The 22,386-nt window shown below is 46.5% G+C and overlaps 1 protein-coding gene across 4 annotated transcripts in view; it reads right to left on the reverse strand.

Annotated features, from left to right (window-relative positions):
- Positions 1-22,386, reverse strand: part of LOC102026220 (transmembrane protein 132B) — a 213,553-nt gene that overhangs the window by 54,420 nt on the left and 136,747 nt on the right. The window lies entirely within an intron of this gene.

Raw genomic sequence — 22,386 nt, forward strand, 5'->3', positions numbered from 1 at the left:
ACAGACTTCCTTTCGGTCTCAGATCAGGAAAGACAACAGCACAGAGAGCAGAGAGAACTGGCACAGTGACCCTGATAAGCCTTCGTGTACCAAAGCCAACCACAGGGGCCTTCGTCCCCTCCCTCGACCTGGAGGCTTCCTTCCAACCACACTGGTAAGTCCCTCTCCTCCCCAGCCACCCATGCCGCTCCGAGGTCTGTCTTCCAAGCTGAGCTCAGTCTCCTGCTGTCCCTGTCCAAGCCGACATCTCTCATGTGGGTAAATACGACAGCCCCAGCCGGCCTCCTGGGTCCACGGCCCAGAACATCAGACAGACTCACACGACTTCTAGAGTTAAACTCTATGGAGGGATCCTGCCATTCTTTCTATCTTTGTGATTTTTATTTTTTGTTGGTGCACATTTGCAGCTCGTCATATTTACACTCCTCGGGGGCTGGCGCATGGACCTAACACATCTTCATTCTTTTTACATCTCTTGCCCCTCCCCTCCCTCCCACCTCCCTCCATCTCTTGGCCCCTCCCCCATTTGCAAAAGATCTTTCTCTCGACTTCCTGTTATCTATCTTTCATTTGGTTCTTTATATTTTGGGCTTCTCATATGAAAGAAACCATGTCATATTGAGGTCCGTGCATCTGATTTATTTCCTTTAACAGTATGATCTCAAGGTGCATCCATTTTCCAACAAATGACTTGAGTTTATCCTTCTTTATGGCAGAGTAGTCCTCCACAATGTGTAAATACCACACTTTCTTTTATTCATTCATCTGTTGGTGGACATAACTGGCTGTGTCCAAGATTTAGCTATTATGAATGGTGCTGCTATAGACATGGGTGTGCATGGATCACTGTTCTTAAGGTAAAATCCAAACACTGACGTGGAGTGGTCTGACCCTTGCCCATCTTCACAGTCTTGCTCTATTACTTGCCCCATATCGCGAACTTTTCCATCTATTGATAGCATCTGCCACAAGTTACCTCCCCTGTGTGTGGCTGCCCTGACCTGGAAAATTGGTAAGAAAAGTACCCTGCAGCCCCTTCATGAAATTCACCGGGTTGATCTGCACACAGACAGGGCACACAGTGTCCAGGGAGCACAAGCGTCCAGGGAGCAGAGTCATTAATGGTGGATATTCAAGACATTTGCCCAGGGAATGAGTCAAAGAACCTCCCACTGGGGGTCTGGTGGACAAGCTGCTTCCACCCCTGTCTGGAGACAAAGACCCAACCAGGGACGCTGGCACTGGCAGCCCCTGGGCAACACAGGTTGGCAGTGGAAGTTCACCCAACAGCCTCCCCCCACAGTCGGTTCCCACAGACAGCAGGCCACTGTCCGTGGCTCCCACGCAGAGTGCCGGCTTCTGCTCAGCACTAGGTGGGGCCCACATTCAAGTTTCCAAATCAGCTTCCCACTCTATTCCACCTGGGAAAGGGATGAGATGGAGCCAGCCTCAATAATGAGAACAATAACAATGGCAATAATAATAATAATGGCCGCTGAAACAGCTATTGTGAGATAGTCAGTGTTATGTGTTTCATATATAATTAATTATTCATTCTCTATCTCAACAGCCCTCCCAAGGTAGCAATTGGTATTATTACCATTTTATAGATAATTTGATTTTTAGCACTAGAGCTACTTTTCAAGAGAAAACATCAACTTTCCATGGAGTCAACATCAGTGGCTACATGGGGAACAGTGGCAACCCAATCTAAGGAAGATGGAAGATTTAGTCTTTTTTTTCCCACATGTGTGTTCTCCTCTGCATGAATCTCAAGAAGCTAATTCCAAAAGAATGTAAATATAGTTCCCACCCCTGAGCACGCCACCCCCACCAGGGATGAAGCAGACACAGACAGCCACATCGGCTAGCAGTAAGGACGGAAACGCTGTGAACGCTGAGATGAGCACTCCCTCGGGGAGGAGGAGATAATGGTGTGGAACTGGGAATCACCACAATGTGCACAAGAAAGGGAGACTGCCAGGGTCCCAGAGCACACTGCTAAATCCAACTCCATAATGCACCTGAAAAAATTAACATGGATGCTTTCTTTTTTTGGTACCGAGAATCAAACTCAGGACCTTGCACTTGCCCGGCAGGTGCTTGTGCCACTGAGCTACATCCCCAGCCCAGTGTGGATGCTTTCTGTGTGCCACCCAGACCTTAGCTATGGCTGTTCATCCTCCAGCCCCTCCTCCCCTTTTTCATGCTACATTTCACTGTCCCCCTTTCGGTATCACCTCGTTCATATGAGTGAATGATCCCAGGCCACTCAATCAGGCTTCCCAGAGACTGCAGGACCCCAAAACAGTCCAGAAAAATAGTCAAACCCTCTGATCACAAAGACACATTTGGGCGAAGCCGAAGGAAGGAAGTCAGAGACCAAAGTAGGAGAGAGACAGCTTCCTCGGAAATAATTCTGGGTTCCTGACTCCAGCCACCCCTCAAGTTTGTTATCTTCAGAAATTCAGATACACAAGATAAGCTATTTTACTAAAGTCACTTTGCATTGATTTTTTTGTCACTCACAAGTGAAATTCCTTTTTTTATTATTTTATGAGAAAATTAAGAGTTCATAATCAAGAGAATAACAATAGTGATCACCCTGTGTGAAGTTATCTTCAAAGTTGAGTACAAGATATAACTCAAAAGAAACAGATAATAACAGAAATCTTTCTTTTCAATGAACTAAGATAAACTAGTAGTACAAATGAAACCAATCAGCATAGCCATTAAAATATTTTTAAAACCATGCAATTCGTAACTTGGAGAGCTTCTCCTATTCCTGTTCATATGAGCCCAGCCTAGAGGAGACGCCTGGGAAGGAAAGAATAGTATTATTCTCTACCCTGTAAAAGCTCACAGCCTTCCAAACAGATGCTACAAGAAGTTTCCCAAAATGTGTTTCACGGGAGGTGACTCCAATTTTCATAACAACATGCGGCAACTTGTCCAAGTCTATGCTTTTGTTACAAACAACTCTGCAACCACATTTTCTTACTGGGCTTTCTCGTGGGTGGTTGAGGTTTTTGCAGTCTTCTCTCCTAGTGTCCATCAACAGCCACCGACCGTCCCAAAAGCAACCCTGCCCCATGCCTTGGCACTCAGAGTAAGAAACTGCCAAGGAAAACATCACATACAAATTACCCACCAGATGCCAGAGGTTGCTAAAACTTCATCACCTATCAAAAGGCAAATCTCCTCTGCCCCTATCTATGGAGCACTGGGCTCAATGCCTTGAAAGCATATTTATAATCCTCTATGGAGCTGCGTTTCCATTATGTTGCACATTACAGCAACATCGATGCCGACGTCAGAGCAAGGTCATCAAAGAAATCTCTTCTCCATGAAAACCATGTAGAAACAAGCAAACAATATCAAAATCAAACTTCTTCAGAACTCTAGAAATAAACAGTTGCTTATGCACTTGAGAGAACACTCATCCAAGAAATGTGGGCTGAATCCTGGTTTAAAAAACAGAGAACACCAGCATTTTAACCTGATGTCCTACACTCCGGCTCCCCAGCTTGTGAGAGCTTTGAAAAATGACAACCCAACTTCACGTTAAAAACCAGCAGTGGGGAAGCCACCCGACAGAAAACAGAAGGCCAGGGGTCTTTCCAATCCTTGTTCCAAAATAACCATGGTGACTTGAAATGCCCTGGAAGACCCCAACTGCAAGGCTGTGACAGACCCGACTCTGGGCTCATGGGTGAGGACGGCCTTTCGCTTAGGGAGTGTTGTCCAAAGCCAACTCCACACAATTGTTCAACTTCCCACCCATCACAGGCTGTGGATACCAATTTGATTAAAGGTTTAAAAGGAAAAGGTGGTGACCAAGATGGCCTTAGGGTCTTGAAAAGACTGAGACATACTCCCGTGTGTGCATGCCCGGAGCTGCAGTCACACCCAGGAAACCTGAGAGAAGGCCCAAAGTGCTCACCTACGGCTGACCTTGAGGCTGTGTGAAAGCTAAGTGGCGGCTCAACAAGCTAAGATGCCCCATGGAATATTACTGAAGCATAAAAAGCAATGGATTGGTACATACTACAAGGACGAACCTCGAAAACATGCCTAGGAAAAGAAGCTGGACTCAAAGGACACAGATTTTAGATGGTTGCAGTTGTAGGAAATGTCCAGGATGGGCAAATCCACAGAGGCAGAAGGAAGAGTCACAGTTGGGAGGGGACTGGAGGGCGGGGGAGGGCAGGGGTCACAGCTGGTCAGTGTGGGGTCTTGCTAGGGAACAGATGCAGTGCTCTAGATTTGGTGGCACTTTGTGAATAAACTAACAGCTGCCACAAACAAAAGATTGCATCATCCGAATACTGAGATGACCTGGGTGCTGGTGCTTTATGCTTCGGGAACCTGAATGCAGAGAGAAGCAGGCTTGTGCTACACCTCTGTGTCTGCGATGGGCTCAAAGCCAATAGGACAGTTGTCAGATGAGAAAGGGTTGGGCAGAGCTGAAACTCTGACGAGCAGGTAGATACAGCACGGGGTGCCTTCGGCGCTCTTTATGACCAGCTCACACTTTACCAGGTTGAGTAACAACATCACACCCTGGCAACAAGAAGAATCCTTCGATCTGCTCCCTCTTTTCTTTCCTTCTCTCTCTGCTCGGATGGTTGGGGTTTCTCAAACAACAGTTCTGTTGGCTTCTGGTCTGCAGGCCCAGCTGAGTTCTGGAGAGCTCTTACGGTGGGACGAGCTGGGAGATGCAACAGCTTCAGGCACCTTCTTTCAAGGAGGGAGGTGGCAATGGCTTCTTCTGTGTTGGGGTTGGTGGACAGCCCAGGGTACACAAGCACCTCGATGTCAGGGCCCCGGTGCTGTGTGCCAGCACCATATCCAAGAGAAAAGAATAATAACCCTTACATAACACGCATCAGTCCTGTGCCAGGTATTGTAAGAGAGGCCTTCCGTGTGGCATCTGACATAATTCCCATAATATGTTAATGAGCTTTGTCCTGTCATAAGTTTTACCTTATTAATGAGAAGAAAGGAAACTGGGAATCTGACTGGTAAAGAGGTGTGGCTCAGAAATCCCATCCGTGAGCACCCTCAACACAGAAAGGCTCACACAAGCTCATCTGCTCAGGGATATGGGGCTGAGCGCCGTTTCCAGCAGGAACAGGTAGAAATGATGTGCCAAACGTCCACCAGATGGGGGACAGACAGCCCGGGGAAGGGGGTGTACACACACAGGATGAACTGGGACCCCGCAATGGACTGGACCTGTGTGCTGGTTAAGAACAGCCCACGTGCTCTAGTTTGCTTAAATATAAGAATTTTTCAGGACTTGTTAAAGATGACATTAGATAAATGGGAGCTACCCACTCACTCTCTCGTCAGGCACACTGTGTACGTTGACTTCACTACCCACTTGGATTTAGACTCGGCCATGTGACTGCACTTGGCCAATGGGATGTGAGCGGCATGACGCGCCCCCTGCAGGTCAGAAGCTCCGAGCACAGCGGACCCCACACACGGTTCCTCCTCTCTGTCACAAGCATGGTGGCTGCTCTGTCGCCCTGGACAGGAACAGTGCACAACCCCAATGATCTGTGTCGCACACAGTCAGTGTGAGCAAGAATAAAACTGTGTCGCTTTACGCTATTAAAATTTAGTAGTTGCAGTAACTTCTTGGCATATTATTTTGACTGTATGCTCTCAGAGTAAAGACAAAATAACTGTAAACACATACTGAGTTTTAGTTAGGTTTGTTTTCCACGGCAATACGGAGTAGCAATTCCAAAAGTGCCTGAGTATTCCAAGGCTGAGCAAATACTGTGTGCTGGGTAACGAGAGCTGAGGTCCTCTGCTAGAAAAATGGAGAGGACAGAGTTTGAGGGAAGTCTGGGGCCACAAGCCAGAATGGGAAGAGCCAATGAGAACTCACCAGTGGAGGCTACAGACACACGATGAGGCTGGGCACAGGGGTCTAGGGATTCTCCTACTTCCCCCCACGAAGAGGGCTTAGATATACACCCTAACATCCCTTCAGCAACCAGCACACCTAATGCTCAGATTTCACTTCTAAATATTATCCTTCAGTGAAAGAGACCAGAGCTCCTTGGGAAAATGTCTGATTTATAGGATGATGCAAAGAATATACAAGCTCATGAGCCTAAAATATCTGTGGCACCAGAATGTAACAAAGTGCTCGAAAATGTCAAAAGGACACAAGCGATGGCATGAAGGGATGTCCGTAGCTGATCCAGGACAAGTTAGCATCACAGTAAACAACCGTAGCATCCAGTTTTAATCTATAGAATAAAATAAGCATCTGTGCCCATACTGCTATAAATAAATAGGGGAGAAAGGAGGCCTTATTCCGGCTGATAAACGTAAAAGGAATGATAAAATTAACACAACGCCACCTGGCACCCGCCATATTTTTACTATAAACATTTCAGGAGACAATCATTATTGGATTCTACTACTGACTGACAGTGTGATAAGGAATGGGATATCTGCATAGTGTCAAAGTATCTCTATGTGACAGATGTGTTTTTATTTTTGAAATTAACACAGTGCCCAAACCTAGCAAACACCAGTTTATCTGAGTGGCCATAGATGGAGAGATACTCACAATGGGGTCAAAGGCCACAATGTCCTGGCCCAGACACATCATCACGTGTGAACTGAGTAAGGATTCCACAGACAAATCAAACTGCAGCATGAGACAAAGTAAATGTTCTATACATTTCAAATACACCACTCTCTGGTAAAGACTGAGAAATTTCCACATTAAAAGACATAGGCTAGGCACCGTGGCACACATCTGTAATCCCAGCTGAGAGGCTGAGGCAGGAGGATCAAACATTTAAACTCAGCCTAGGTAACTTAGCAATTTGGCAAGACCCTGTCTCAAAAGTACTTTTAAAAAATTAAGAAGTGTGGGGATATAGCTCCGTACAAATGCCCTGGGTTCAATCCATAGTACTAAAAAAGAAAGAAACATGAAAGAAAGAAAGAAAGAAAGAAAGAAAGAAAGAAAGAAAGAAAGAAAGAAAGAAAGAAAGGGAAAGAAAATAAATATGTGATCTGAACTATATCCTCAAAATGAAAAAAAAATCTTTTTTTTCTTTTTTGCTATAGTAGATATTAGTGGGACAATAGATGAAATTTAAATAAATCCTGGGGATAATCTTTGTATTGACACTAATTTCTGAATTTGAAAATTTGACTCTAGTTATATAAGAGTTCTGAAAATTCACAGTAAAGTATCTGCAGAGGACCCTCATATGTGGAACTTATTCTATAATGTTTTATTAAAATAACAGAAGTATCAGGCACTGTGGTGCACACCTGCAATCCCAGCTGGTCAGGAGCCTGAGGTGGGAAGCCAGCCTGGGCAACTTAGTGAGACACTGTCCCAAACAAAAAAGGCACTGGGGAGGTGACTTAGAGCCAGAGCACCCCTGGGTCCCATCAACCAATCAATTAATCAATCAAATGAGTTTGTGTTGAGAGAAGGAATAGTAACACTTGGGGAACTTTATTGAAAGTGTTTGGGAAAGCCATTTATTTAGACTGCACATAAAATCAAAAGAACACAAAGAACAAACAACAAAGATCACTAAATGCAGAAAGATAGAGGATGTGATAACTAAACACAGTTAAATAACAGCATTTCTTAAACACTCATAGGTAAGCACCAGGCATGGTGTCGAGTGGTTTGCACACATGTGTGCTGTAATGGTGCATATTTATAGTAATATGGAGTAGGATAAGCATTAACATCCAATGGCCAATAGAGCGCTGGAGAACAGTACTTGGGGGGCTGCAAGTGCGTGACAAGGGTGCGCTGGTCTCGTTGCCGTCCTCTTTCACCCCCCACACATCGCTACTGACAGATGACTGTTTTTATTCCCCTCCTATGCAGGAGGGAATGGAAGCTGAAAAGAGCTTGATAATTTGCCCTGAATCACACTGCTGCTAAGCAACCGAGGCAGGATGGGGACAGAGGCACTTTGTCGCCGGGTGAGCCCAGCCTCCCGGGGCCAGGCTGGTCTTCTCAGCTCCACACCAGCGAACTGTTCCTCACTGTCCCCTTCCTTTGCCTGACTCAAAAGAAAGCTCTGAGAATCAAAGACAGTTTTGGAGGAACTGTAGTTGTAAAAAACCTTTAAGAAGATGTTAGATAAATATGAATCTTCATTTTTAGACGAATCAGCCAAGTAGCCTCAGAGCCCCCAGCCAGGACCACGCGTGGCCTCTGGTCTGCTCCATCTCAGCTTCCCCTCCAGTCGAGGAGGCTCTGGGCCACAACTCTACGTCCTGGTCGCCTACCTCCTCTAGACCAGTGACGGCGCTCCTTTAGAGCTTCCAACTGATACAAACAGCCCGCTGCAGCACATGTGCCATAGGTTCGCCACCACTGCTCTAGACTCTGGCACCAAAACCGAATTCTGACCACATTCTTCCCTCACACACTTTGGCTTCTCCTTTTCAAAGCTGCAGGACAGATGTAAGCTTGACTCAGAGACAGGCGAGGACGTTGGTTCCAGTTTAAATAACGATTTTCAGTCTCCCTGTTGTGCATTATGTAACTCCGAAACCAGCCAAGCTCCCTTCCCAACACTTGATGGCTATTTTTAGACTGATAATTTATTATCCACAAAGCACTGAGAGATTTCAAAATTCAGCTCTTTATGAGCTCTTAAATAACACAGAGTTGTTTCAAATAGCACGGCTCTCAGAGTCTCAGATGCAGCCCTGCTGAAGGGCTGTTTTGATGTCTCCCAGCGGCAGCTGGAGAAAGAAGGGGTTCCTCCAGCCTCCAGAGCACCAGGGTGAGCTCTTCCTCACCAGCCCTACAAAGAAGAGGGTGGGAACAATGCCCTTAGGCATCTCCAGCAGGGAAGCTGGCTCTCGGCACAACAGGTGCATACAGGTGAGTGCCTACAGCTCTCATACGACAGGGGTCCTTCAGGAAGTGGGAACTGAGCCACATAAACCTCAAGACTGTGAACCCCATGGAACCAGGGACCGTGTTTCCTTTCTTCTCATTGCCTCCCACACTGCCTGGGCATAGTGAGATCTGAAATGTGAAATCAGGGAAAGCCATCCAACAGTGATGTAAAGACCACCCACAGTAAGCCTCCCCCTCCCCTCCATCACCATGGTAATGGTGACAAGGTGCCAGGCCGCCATTTTCTACAAAATGCACTTGCCCCCTACCAATCACCACTGTTGCTTCATATATGAGCAATAACCCATGCTGAGCCCATGCTTTCCTTTAAAAAAAAAAAAAGGAACAGGGTTAAGAAATTTCTACCCCTGCTGACTTCATTCCAGAAAGGAAGCTATATGAACCAAGAAGCGGTTGCTGGGCATTTTCTGCCAGCAGAGTGGAGGCAGAAAGAGGCAGAAGTGGGAGGGAGATCAGAAATTCCACAGAGCTCTAGGGCTGGTTCCAGGTCATTCCTTACATCCTGCCCTTTCCTCGCCCTTGGATTCCAGGACACACCATGTTCTTGTCAGGAATCCCCTCTGCATTTAGCCAGACCTGCTGGGTGTCTGCTCCTGGCCACCAGAGAAGTCTTAACCCGAAGAGCTCTGATGATGCCAGTGCCTTCTGCAGGAGCGCCATGAGGCAGACAGATGAGATATCAACCCACCCGGGACCATATTTTTCAAAGCAACACCAGAGTAGCAGCTATGCTCAGCTGCTCCAGTGCCTCACTCTGTCACCTAGGGTGGGACCCCAGATTCTGTACCTTCCCCTGCAGGAACCCACCCCTAAAAAAGCAGGGGGGGAATGACAGCTCTACATGCAGTGAACTGAACTAAGAGTCAAGAGACCTAGCTGAGGCCACCAGCACCCTAGCTGACCCTGAAGCAGCAATAATCTCTTCCCCAAAGTCTGGCCATAGCACCTATCAGTTTCCAGGGATTGGAAGGTGCTTTCAAAAGAAATGAGTAGTGAAGAAAAATCATCCTGATGTTGCTAAGTGATGTGGGGGGGATGACTTGGGAGCCTCCCCTAGATCTGGGGTTGAAGCACCAACGGCCACAGGAGCCAAGCAGCAGGTGGTGGGTACAAGCAGAGCAGCCCCAACACATAGACACGAAAAAGGCAGCTGAAAAGGAACTCTAGAGGAGGGACCATCGTGCACCATTTTAAGGAAACTGAGACTCAGAGGTGGGAAGCGGCTGCTTAAGGTCCCCCACCTGGTCATCTGCCCGACTCCCAAGCACTGTTCAGCCCCAGCTTTCCAGAGCGCCGAGGGAATCTCACGGTTAAAGGAAGCAGCCACCAGTGACTGACATTGCAGTCCCTTGTTGGTGCCTTGGGAAAACTGTACCGTCTCACTGAATAGGAGATGGGAACAGGAAGTAGGGAGATGGATTTTCCTCCAATGGGAAGGGGGCCAAGGGATGGAGGGTGGGGTACAGGAGGGCAGGAAAAGGGAGGCAGAAAGGAGCAAAGATGCCTGGTGTCTTGCCCCAGCTCCCCACAAGGCATGTAAACATGTGCTGCAAACACTAATAAAAACAATGTAAAAACAAAAAGTATGGGAAATTAGTGAATTCCATCCCAGGCTCCATCTCCATATCTGACAGAGAAAAACAAACAGGCAAAGGGTAACTGCGATGCTCTGTTTACACTCAGAGCCCTGAGCTCCACCTGCAGCTGTGGATGGGAAAGATGAGAGCAGGTGTCTTCCAGGCACAGCGAGGGGGAGAAAAAAGAGGGAGAGGGGTCAGGAGGAGAAGAAGAGAGAGGAGGTCCGCACGGTGAGTGAGCAGGGAAATGAGACGGGGAGGGAGAGCTAGAGACACGGACAGTGATGGGGCTACACAGCTCACACAAAACACAGGCAAAGGGAGACAGAGGACAAAGGAAACACACAAGCAAGCCAGAGCAAAGGCAGGTGGAGAAAAAGAGAATACTGAAGCTCAGGGACACATAAGGTGCCGGAGACCATGCGTGGGAGGCAGAGGCAGAACACACGCGGGATGGACTTCCGGTTTGACCCAGCGCTCTTGCTACGCTGGGTTCCGCCACTTCCGGTGGGTGGTTCACACAGGCCAGCTCTGAGGCTGTGTGATAATTATGTGTGCTTTTTCTACTGCTTCCTTTTCCCTACTAGCAATCCTTTAATTACTGCTGTAACCTGTTAAGAATGTGTCTTTGTTGTCTGAGGAAAATCTCATCCAGCTTGAGCTAACCTAAAATTTAACAACTTTCAGTTGCCACAGGACTTGCAAGCAAATGACATCCACTCAATTAAAATGGAAAACATGGGTTGACCAGCAGCTGAGAAAACCCTTTGCACGACTGAGCCCAACCCCATAGTGATAGCTTTATTTAAATATGAATCCACCTTCCTGTGGAGCTCCTGTGAACATGCTGGCGCCCCAGCAGGGTGTCTTAGTGGGGGCTCGCCTGAGGCCAATCCTTCAGAGGGGCCCCCTGGATGGAGAGAAGACTGGTGAGGAGGGAAGTGGAGAGGAGGGGCAAGAAAAGGGCAGAAGGACAAAGAAAAATGGAGAGGGACAGACAGAAAAGCAGAGCCAGCACCTCCAGGCAGGAAGACAGCAAAGCAGGAAGGAAGAGGGCGCACAAAAGAGGTAGATGTGGCATCCCATCGCAGGGCTTGTGCTGTGAAAAACCAGAGCGCCTCTGTGGGTCCACAGTGGGACTCACCCGTCCCCCTCAGCCCTACTGACACTGCATCCTGTCACTCTGGCTATAGCTGACGGCCACCGTCACAGTGCAGGGAACGTTGGCTGAGGACCCTCAAGTGAGGAGCACCCCAGGATTCTCAATACCATCCTGCCCACTGGGGCTTCCTGATGAGGACACAGCACATCCACAAGAACCCGTTTTGCAAATGCTCCAGGTGCGGTTGTGTACACACAGGGCAAAGAACAAAGATGAGGAAGCACTGGCGGAATGCTTACGTGTGGGCCTTATTTACACTGACGTGCCGCATTCATTTAATTCTCATGACCAATCTGTGAGGAGGATCCATCACTCCCAACTTAGAGATGAGACTACAGAGTCAGGAAAATCTTACCCTGGATTACATTACCAGGTGGTAGACCTAGTGCCAAAACCCAGAAGGTCTTTCTCCAGGATAGGTGCCCTTAACCACGGTGCCCTTTTGCTTATAATACTATAATCTCAGTAGCTGAAAATCACTAGGCACTCCATGCCAGGTACGATGCTAACTAAGCTCTTTACCTGCTGTTAGTCTTCAGATACAGGATCTTTCTCGACTACTTCCTATTCTGCATTAATTCTCCATATTGCCCCATTTAAGTTAACTGGACTTGCCACAATTTGGAAATTAAGACCTTTCACCCACTGAGTGAACCCCTAGACTTTCCTTCCACCCACGGGCTGATGCCAGAATGGGTCCATTTGCCATAAAACATGCTGAACTATAAAATGGGTGAATTTTACTGTATGTAAATGATTTCTCAGGGAACTAAGACAACATTAGACTTCATTTTCTGGCTGTTCCTTATTGTATCCCCAGTATCTGTCCTTCGGTAAATACTTGTCAGCAGGGAAGGGAAGGGAAGCGAGAGAAAGCTGGAGGAGAAAGCAGAGGGGAGGAGAGGCGCTGTGCAGAAGTCCATCTGCCAAGGGAGGGTCTACCGCCGGCCCTCCTCAGTGGCGAAACGGAGGTGCAGAGAGTTCACCCTTCTCTCATGGCAACGCACTGCTAAATGTCACATGATGTCCCCAGGAAGATAAAACTCACACACTTTCCAGAACTAAATCTTTTCCCACAACGCCTCTTCTGCCGGGAGGAGCTGGCAGTTGGGTGTATTAGCCCTTGGCTGAGCCCAGGCCTCTACTCTGATTTCGGCATCTGCCGCTCAGGAGCATGTCAGTCCCCCTTGACCCATCTTCCCTGTAGGAAAAGCGGGGGTCGGTAACTGTACGTGCGCCTCCGAAAGTAATCACGCACATTAACTAAAGCGCTTAAAACACAGGGAACACTATGCCTGGTCCCACACACGTCTACCCAAAAAGGCTTAGATACTGATTGCCCCCTTACCAGAAAGAGGCACTTGAAGACACACAGAAGAGAAGCACAGACCAGAAGAGCAGTGATGACAACGGCATTGTGACAACGGAGGTTTTGCATGCAAAACCTCCAAGCATACTTCAAGACTCTGGTCAGTTGCTGCCTTCTGGGAAGCCCCACCCCAGAGACATTTTCCCCCAGTTCGAATTAGCAGTGTGCTCCAATGGGGCCCTGATAAATGCCCCCAGTCGGCACATAGTCCCCGAGTTTGGAAGGCTGTCTCTGGGATGTGTTCTGGGGTGCACTTTGGAATGCATGCACTCTAGCACCAGCCTGAGAGATTGGAAACTGTCTGAACAAGTTAATAAATACCCAAATCCAGAGAACACAGGGCCTACCCAGAAAAGCACTAAATGCAGATGAACTGAGGAGTAGAAGAAAGCAGGATGTTACCTCCCTACAAAGACAAGATGCAAATAGTTCCCTAAGCTCTTTAATCCTGGCCCATCACATTCCTTTCAAAAACCGAAAGTCACTTCAGAAGAGCTTGTCTAATTAAGAAAGTCTTATGAAAAAAAAAAAATCTACCTGTAAAGAAAAGAAGGTTGCATATCTTTATGGGCATACCTGACAGAAAACTGTCCCTGCTTTCCCCAAAAGCATTTTAGGATTTCCATCAAGAGAAAAGCTGAAAGAAGGTAGCAAGAAGCAGAACTCTATGAAAATTACATGCTATGCTTTATTTTTCTCCGCACTGAACCTGCCAAGACCAGACGTATGATGTCAGTATCGAAGCCATTCTTTCAATCTGTTTGATAAATTATTCAGCATCTTTTCCTTACTAAACATAAATATTAAGATTACTCTATAAAGTAAGCAGTTTGCTATAATATAATTCAAAGTAACTCTGAGGTGCTGCCCGAGCATTTGTGAAAACAGGACTCAAATTAATGAAACTGCTGGCTGCAAATCTATTTCTGCCTTCACAGCTGTCTCATACCAAATTCCTCCTTTGCCTGAGTCCTGCAGCACATGAGGGTGCTTCTACCAGTTTTCCAGGGCTGCCATAATATATCACTATGGATTTGGTGGCTTAAAATAAAAACAGAAATTAGTTCTCAGAGTTCTGGAGGGCAAGTCTGGAACCAGGGCTCAGCCAGGGCCCTCACAGGACTCTGCAGCAAGGACTTCTCTGGCTCTACGGGTATCTTACAGCTCCAGGTGTTCCTTGGCTTGTGGAAGCACCATTGTCATCACATGGCTTCTGGTCTGTGCTTCTCTTCTGTGTGTCTTTAAGTGCCTCTTTCTGGTAAGGGGGCAATACGGGATTCAAGCACAACTGTAAACTCAGTGAGGTATCTTCTTGAAATCTTAATTACTAAGACAACCCTTCATCGCTCAGTGAGGTCACAGCAATAGATAGTAGGGGTTAGAACTTGGACATATCTTTTTGAGAGACACCATTAGGGTTTGTTTTTCAGGAACATATGAATGAAGGCACAAAACGGCAAGTCTTTACCTTTATGTCACTGGAAATGCAACAACAAATTTAGGCTCTCACCGTATTGACTGAAAAACTCAATCTTTCTCATTCTTTAAAGAAATGAACCCCTAAGTACTTGAGGGAGAACACTGGGGTGCTTTCACACTTTCATAACAAATGCAAAATTCAACTTGCAAAAAAAGCAATCGCCTGCAGCCTGTACCTCCTTATTTATGTATAGGAATAATAATACTCGGTCATCGGCACACACTGGAAGATTGTAGAGGTCTCACTTTTAGCTTCCAAAGAATCAGCCCAGGAAACATAATTGGCCTTCCAGGAGAGGAGAGTGAATTTCCTGTTCCTGAGGAATTATCCTTGGGCTGGGGACTTAGCTCAGCAGCACAGTGCTTGCCTGGCAAACATGAGGTCGTAAGTTTGATTCCCGGTACCGGAAAAAAAAAAACCAAAAACCGAGGAGTTATCCTCCTCAGCCTCCACAGTGGCACACACGTCTCTAAAATACACACCTGGGCGGGACCTGGAATCTGAAGGAACACAAGACCTGAGACAGCTGTCTTACAGCTCCCTGTGCAGGCCGAGTATGGGCAGAAAGTGGCTGCCTGCTCCATCTACAACCCGCCCCCAAAGGAAAATGATGGTGTTCATGTGCTCAGTGATTTCTTTCCAGTTTGCAACTCCCTAAAAACAAACTCATCTAAACCTCCTTTGAGCAGGAGGAAGGGCACATGAGCAATGTTGAATATCTGATTTGTGCTGATCCTGTTACGAGAGAAAGGAAAAGAGCTACATCCACACAATACTTCAGTGAAGGCGTTGCACTGGGTATTGGGAAGGCAGGTGAACCGTGGCCCCCCCGCAAAGAGACAGTCACCAACCCAGTAGTTTAGAGAATGAACTGGCCACTGGGGCAGAGTTTGTCTGATTCCTACATTGATCTGTCATCATGGATTCTGAAAATTACATTTGAAGGGTCATAAAGACCCCAAAAATGGAGAGGGTAAAATTGACAATATTGTAGGAAGATGGACCCTGGCTACAGTATGCAAATGCCCAAGGTCAGGTAAGACAGGAGCCAACTCTGCTAGGATCCTCTTCTGCCAAGAACACACCCCTCACACTCCCTGTTCTTCCTGCTCTACTGACTCTCCCTGACAGGAACGGACATTCATCCAGGGAACACAGGCCAACAGCCAATCAGCTCTAGCCTCCCTCTGGCCCCAGTGAGTGGCTTAATGTCCAGCATGTGACCCAACTAGTCCAATCAGATCAGGCTCTCTGTAATTTAGGAACAGCATTCTCCACCCTGGCCCAAAGGCCTTGACAGGCCCAAGTGAGACCCTCGTCACTGCTTGTGCCCTAGGACCTCTGCTCAGGTTGTGGTGAAGAAACCAAAGCCCAGGAAGCTGCAGGGCTGGAATTCAATTTCACTGTGCCTCCAGTGGCTCCTCACAGAAGGAACCAACAAACGTGTTCCTGTCTCTTACCTAATTTTCAAGTAGACTTGGGAACCATCTTTAACAAGGACTGGGCCAAATTTAGTTGCTTCCTAATTAAAATGGAATCACCAGTTCATATAAATACTTGACACCCTCCCCTGAAAAAAAAGTCCCTGTGTTGAAACTCTAACTCCCTGAAGAAGCTACCTTTGAAGCTGGGACCCCTTAAGACTAAATAAGGTCATAAGTGAGGGGCCATGGGTGGGATTAGGGTTCTTATAAGAAGAGACACCAGACAGCTCATTTCCCCCTCCACGGCTCCAGGACAACAAGCTCATGAAAACACACAGCAAGATGGCGGCCGCGCGCAAGCTGAGAAGACTCCTCACAGGGAAGTCTGCCTTTCCAGCACCTTGGTTTTGGTCCTCCCAACCTGTGAGAAATAAATTTGTTTTTGAGCGCACCTCCAGAAGACTAATAAAGGATGTCAGTCTCAATTAGAGGCAACCCTAATATCTCCGTGTATAGCAGAGGCGCAGAGCCACCACACCTGTTAGCACAACTGACGCTCACAATTTCCTCTCCTAATTAGACCTGCCAACATCTGTGCTCCTCTCTCTCCCCTGAATGCAACTGCAATTTCACCTCCACAGCCACAGGGTGACATTCACGTCACTTGTATGTCAACAGATTCACAGCACCCCTGGGAGATGAGTAGGGAAGGCACAGGCGTTCCATCATACAGAGAAAGAAGCCAAGGCTCAAAGAGGACCTCAGGATCCCTCAGTGTCCCAGAGCTGGTCTCAAAATCTTCCTGAGGGAAGAACCTACACCTTCTGTCTTCTTTTTTTGGTTTTTGTTTTTTGTTTTTTTTTGGTTTTTCTCCGGTACCGGGAACCAAACTCACGACCTTGCGCTTGCCAGGCAGGCGCTTTTGCCGCTGAGCTAAATCCCCAGCCCCCACCTTCTGTCTTCTAAAATAACTATTTCTTCTGGGACATTTTTCTAACTGCTTGCTTTAATAAGGGGTTGGGTATACTTTGTGCTCAAATGTGGCACCTTGAGTATGCACTATGATAGAGGGGAGATTTAGGTTCATTCTTGACCTGGAATTCTGGGCTTTCCCCTAACCAAGGACAATGGAGTGAGGGACTTGTTTTCTCAAAGACTCAACTTTAATATGTAAAAATGGGATTAATTCTACTTATATTCTCAGCATCCTCTCCAAGAATCTGACATTCTCTGCCACATCACCCTGGCTTTTTTTTTTTTCTTCTAATCCTGTGTCACTGTCTGAAATTAACCTACTGATTTATGTGTTATCTTAGCTCCTCTTGCATGAGAAGGAACCTCATCTGTCTAATTCATTCACACTCTGCCTTAGAATGTGGGCAGGAACAACAAATGCCGAGAAAACACTGCTGGATGAATATGTGGGTCCATTGATAGGTAATAGATCTGTTGATTAGACTCATCTTGATGTATAATGCCTTGAAACTAAGATCACTTAGTTCTAACACTGTTATCCTCTGGTATAAAAATGCTCTAATGGCTCTTTTAAGTACTGTTCCTATAAGGACTTCAGGCAATTTTCAAAGCTCTTTGTCAGATACAAGATGGCATAAAGGTTCTTTGTTATTTGTATATACTGTATGTATCTCCCATTTTCCCATCTATAGAAGCCTAAATTTAAGCAACTCATATCATGAATTAGCCCTGAGCTCATAGAAAAGTCTCCAGACTGTGACAGCCCAGTCTTCCCCAAATAAGTCTCCATTCAACTTGTTCGCTCCCTCTGTAAAAACTTAAATCATTGCTGTGTGAATGTCAACCATTCCTCACATTGTTTTTCTACTTTTGCCCTTCAACCGTATTACAAGAAACTCTGAGTTTCCAAGTGTAGAATTTCCTATCCCCTCCCAAAGCACGAAGAAAGAACTGCACTGACCATGAGTTGCGGAGGGCAGAACAGAGAAAACCGACACCTCGAGAACACGCGCCAGGTCGTCTAGCAAATCCACACGTCCAGCACCAGCTCCAGAGAGGTGCGAAGGGCAAAGGAGGACAGGCCAAGTGTTCCGCCTCCAGAGGACAGGGAGGAGGGAGGGGTAGACCTGGTTGTCTGAACACCATGCTGCCCACGAGCACCGGGGTTATGCCACAGAGCTCACCTGCTGTGTGGGCGCTGGCCAGAGGTGTGTGTGAGACGCCAGTGTGGAGATGAGGTGTCTTCAGAGTCACAAGCCGGGACCTCCTGGAGAGCATGGTTAGAGATTCACAGAGAGCCCGCAGGGCCTCAGTCCAAGTAGGGTCTAACACATCTCCTTAAAGAATGAGTGCTCTGGCCCTCGTCCTCCCCGTACTCTGCTTTATGATTTATCATATTAGCCCTAAAGCCACTCATGCAGCAGACCACCCTGTGCTTCCCCTGTCCTTCCCGGGTGCCCTACATAACTTCCTGCACAAGTGCCCTGCTTTCGTCCTTTACCCCTGCTTCCTGGTTCTACCAATAAGAAGCCACAGAGGCTTCAATTCGGGGCTGTTTTTCCCCGAGACTCTCTCATGCCGAGGGGTCTCGGTGAAGGCAGCCCCCCTGGGTCCTCTTGGACTATAAACAGGACATGGACTCCGAGTAATCTCTCATCCTTTCCCTCTGCCGCGGCTGTGAACAACAACCTGCCCTGCAGGCTTCTCCCAAAGGGCTCTCTGCAGCCCTCTGCCCCTTTCTCCTCTCCTCCTGCCAGCCCCTCCCATGGCCACACCTTTTCCCACATCCCCTGCAGCTTCCCCAAAGAGAAGGTGCCCTCCTCTGACCAAACTTGAAAGGAGCCGTCCCGACAGCCAAGCACTGTCTACACCACTGCGTTTCTTCCCTTCACAGTGCTTATGAGAGGGATCTGAAATGATCTGATTTCTCTGTCTATTTGTTATCTCAGCTGTGTCCTTAGCTCTTGGCATCTAGCAAGTGCTCAGTAAATACTCATTGAATAAATGAATAAATTTAAGCCAAGCCTCAAGCAAAGAGGCCTGTCTTTCTCTAAATGCATCCTACTAAAGAAAAGCAGTTGGATTAGCATCTTATGTGGGTGGGTGGATGGATAGACAGACCGATAGACAGACAGACAGACAGCGCAACAGAGTTGTATAACAGATCTTGTTCTTTGCCTGCTCAATATCCCTCTCTTTGTCATGCCATTAAAGCTCATTTTGTTCAAATGGTGGAAGTCCCTGATCTGAGGGAAGGTTTACCCTATATCAGAGGTAGCAAACCTATGGCATGCATGCTGAAGAGGGCTGTTTGCATCATTAAAAGCTCAAAAAGGTTCACCATTGCTGCCCTCCCTAGGGGATGAATCATGATTTGTCTAAATCATAGACTTCAGTCTCCTCGGCAAACAATTCACCCAAAGCCAGGCATGTGGTCTAACTCTGAGTAGCAGTACCTGCAAGGAGGACTATTTAGAAGTTCTTCTCAGGCAAAGGAATGAAAATATATGAATACAAATATAAACACATATGTGTGCACATACAGAGATAAATGTCTGCATGTGAAATTGCATGGATGTGTATGGCAACATAATATACTACGCTCCAGACCCTCTTCTAAGCCCCTGATGCACACGATGCACTGAGGTAGAATCTCAGTGAAGAAGAGGTCCTTATTCCTTCATCCTCCTCCCAGTCAAGAACAGAGATGTAGTTTGTCCAGTTACCTTAGCCACTTCATGATATGGGGCCAAGAGAACCCCTGAGAACCTGGTCCTGGTGCCAAGCCGGTGGCTGCCTACCCCTGACAAGCACTGCAATGATTGGAGCTACTACTCACTGCATATTCTTTCACTTGCAGCCGAAAGCGTATAAATGATGGTTACTGGCTACCAGCTCCTTGAGGTGCAGGTCAAGCCAGTGAAAGAACTTGGGACCAGTAGGGCACTAACACGCTATGAAATGGGACAAAAGATAAACAGTGTCAAAAATACATTAATAGATGGGACAAAAAGAGAGTGCGGGTGAGCACTATATGAAGCAGTGAGAATTAGTGTGGTACTTAAACCAATTTGGACAGCCTAAGTAAAATTTCTAAGCCGGCCTCCTCTTTATTCCAAGATAAAACAGAATTTCTTTAATGAACTAGAAATATGTGTTAGACATCTTCTCTCCAAAGATGCTGGTGTGTTTGACAGCAGACACCCAAGGTGGCAGGTGCTCTTGTTTTTGTAGATCCCAGACTTTCAAAGTTTTGTGACAGCTCGCTTAGGCTTGGGTCCTTCATCAATTTTAACCACCTTCTCATGCACATATTCTCACCAGCATTCCTTATGTTAAAGAAATAGATATCAAAGGAGAACCTGCTTTGCCTCTGCCCCTTTGACTTGTCACTCTACACAAACTCCGCACACCTCTCAGCTGGGGAAGGAGTCTGTGGCTTGTATGTGGCTCTAGATCTCAGCTGGTATCATTCCTACCCTTCACATTGCCAAAACACTGCACAAGTCACTTGTTTTTCTTTCCTTTCTCTAAGACTGAAAAGACACCAGTTCAATAGTGATTCTGCGCTGTTCTTTTCAGCATGGTTCTTAAGAATCTTACTCCCGCTGCTAGCCTAGGACTCATGCTAACATCCTCCTGGTTTCAACCAAAATGTCACCTCATTTATTTTTCCACCAGCTTTATAGCAGTACAATGTATGGGCAATAAAATATACCTATTTTAAGATTACATTGGTTTAGTGCTTTTTTGAAAATTGCATACACATGAATAACCACTGTGACACCTTAACATTGAATACACTCATGCCTTTGTATCTGTGTGTGTCACGTCTGTGTATCCAAACAATCATGGACTGAAATATTTTAATTGCATCTGTACTGAACATGTACAGACCTTTTTCCCCTCATCAGTATTCTCCAAACAATTCAGTTTAACAACTGTCTACATAGCATTTTGTCTTAATTACTTTTCTCATTGCTGAGACTAAATATCAGACACCCAAAGTTAAAGGGAGAAAGGTTTATTTAGCTCAGTGTGTAGAGGTTTCAGTCCATAATTGGCTGGCTCCAAAGCAGGGTAGCACATGGCATATGGGTAACTGTTCATGGCAGCAGAAGAAACAAGAGACACAGAAAGAGACAGAGAGACAGAGACACACAGAGACACACAGAGAAAGACCTCTTTCTGTCCCCTTATATTATATGCAAGCTACCCACCTTAGGGCAGGCGTAGCACTCAAACCCTTAATCCCAGCATTGGACCATGAATCAATCATAAACGCTAGAAGCCCACCCCCATGGCTGCATGAAGCTTTGCAGGGACATCAAGATGCAAACCATGACATATTTATATTGCATTAGGTATTATAAGTAACTGAGCAATGATTTAAAGTATATGGGAGGATTGAATAAAATCTATGCAAATATTATGGCATTTAAACAGGAAACTTGAGCACCTGTGAACTTTATTACATGCAGGGGGTCCTGGAGCCAACATCCCATGGGTGCCAAGGAGCAAATCTATTTCCATCAAGCCAAGTTCTGTTATGCTGTTGATTGGTCAATCAGCCCTCACTCCTTGCTCCAAGGAAATACAATGTACTCTCTCAATCTTCACACATCCCACAGTATGACCCCTTTCACATGTGTGCGAGGTACGGCATGCATTAGTAGTCTGGGCGTGGTCATTGGCTGGAATTCCATGCATGGATGTGCTCCATTTGTCCCCCCACTCATTAGACGATGGGCCTTTGCACTCTTTCAACCTCTTGATTCTCATGGCAAAAACTGATCTGAACATTTATGTGGTGCTAGTGTGTCACATGGGGATGTTACATTCAGCATCGTCAGAAATGCCCCAACTGTGTTCTACATTGTTTGCCAGTGCACCTTCCTAGGGACTAACCGTGCTGGTGATGCCCTGTGCTCCTGTCATTGGCCAATCTCACCTGTTGAAATTCAGGGGCGGCGCGGCTGTATTGCATCATGGCGGATGTGCATCCGCTGGTGAATCATGACGTGGGACGTCTGCCCTTGCGTTCATTGGCCTTTCTTTTACTTTGGTGAAGTTTTTATTCAACAACAAGTTTTTATTACCTCTGCTTAATGGATCATTTATATTCTCTATTAACTTATAGCCTCCAGACACACATCTTCTGTCTGATCCTCCCAGTCTACGTTTTATACTTTCTTAATAGGAAAAATATATTGAAAAATGAAAGTTTTTAATTTTGGCCAATGTTTTGATGTTACTTTAAATCAATTTTTTCTTTAAAGTTAGATTTTTTTTATTTAAAAAAAATTGGGAGGCTGGGTGTGGTGGAGCATACCTATAATCCCAGCACTGAGGAGGCTGAGGCAGGAGGATCAACATGAGTTCAAGGCCAGCCTGGGATATAGAGCAAGTTCAAGGCCAGCCTGGATTACATAAGGAGACCCTGTCTTAAAAAAAAAAA

This window comes from Chinchilla lanigera, unplaced genomic scaffold, assembly GCF_000276665.1.
Source record: "Chinchilla lanigera isolate Chin_1 unplaced genomic scaffold, ChiLan1.0 scaffold00081, whole genome shotgun sequence".
NCBI lineage: Eukaryota > Metazoa > Chordata > Mammalia > Rodentia > Chinchillidae > Chinchilla > Chinchilla lanigera.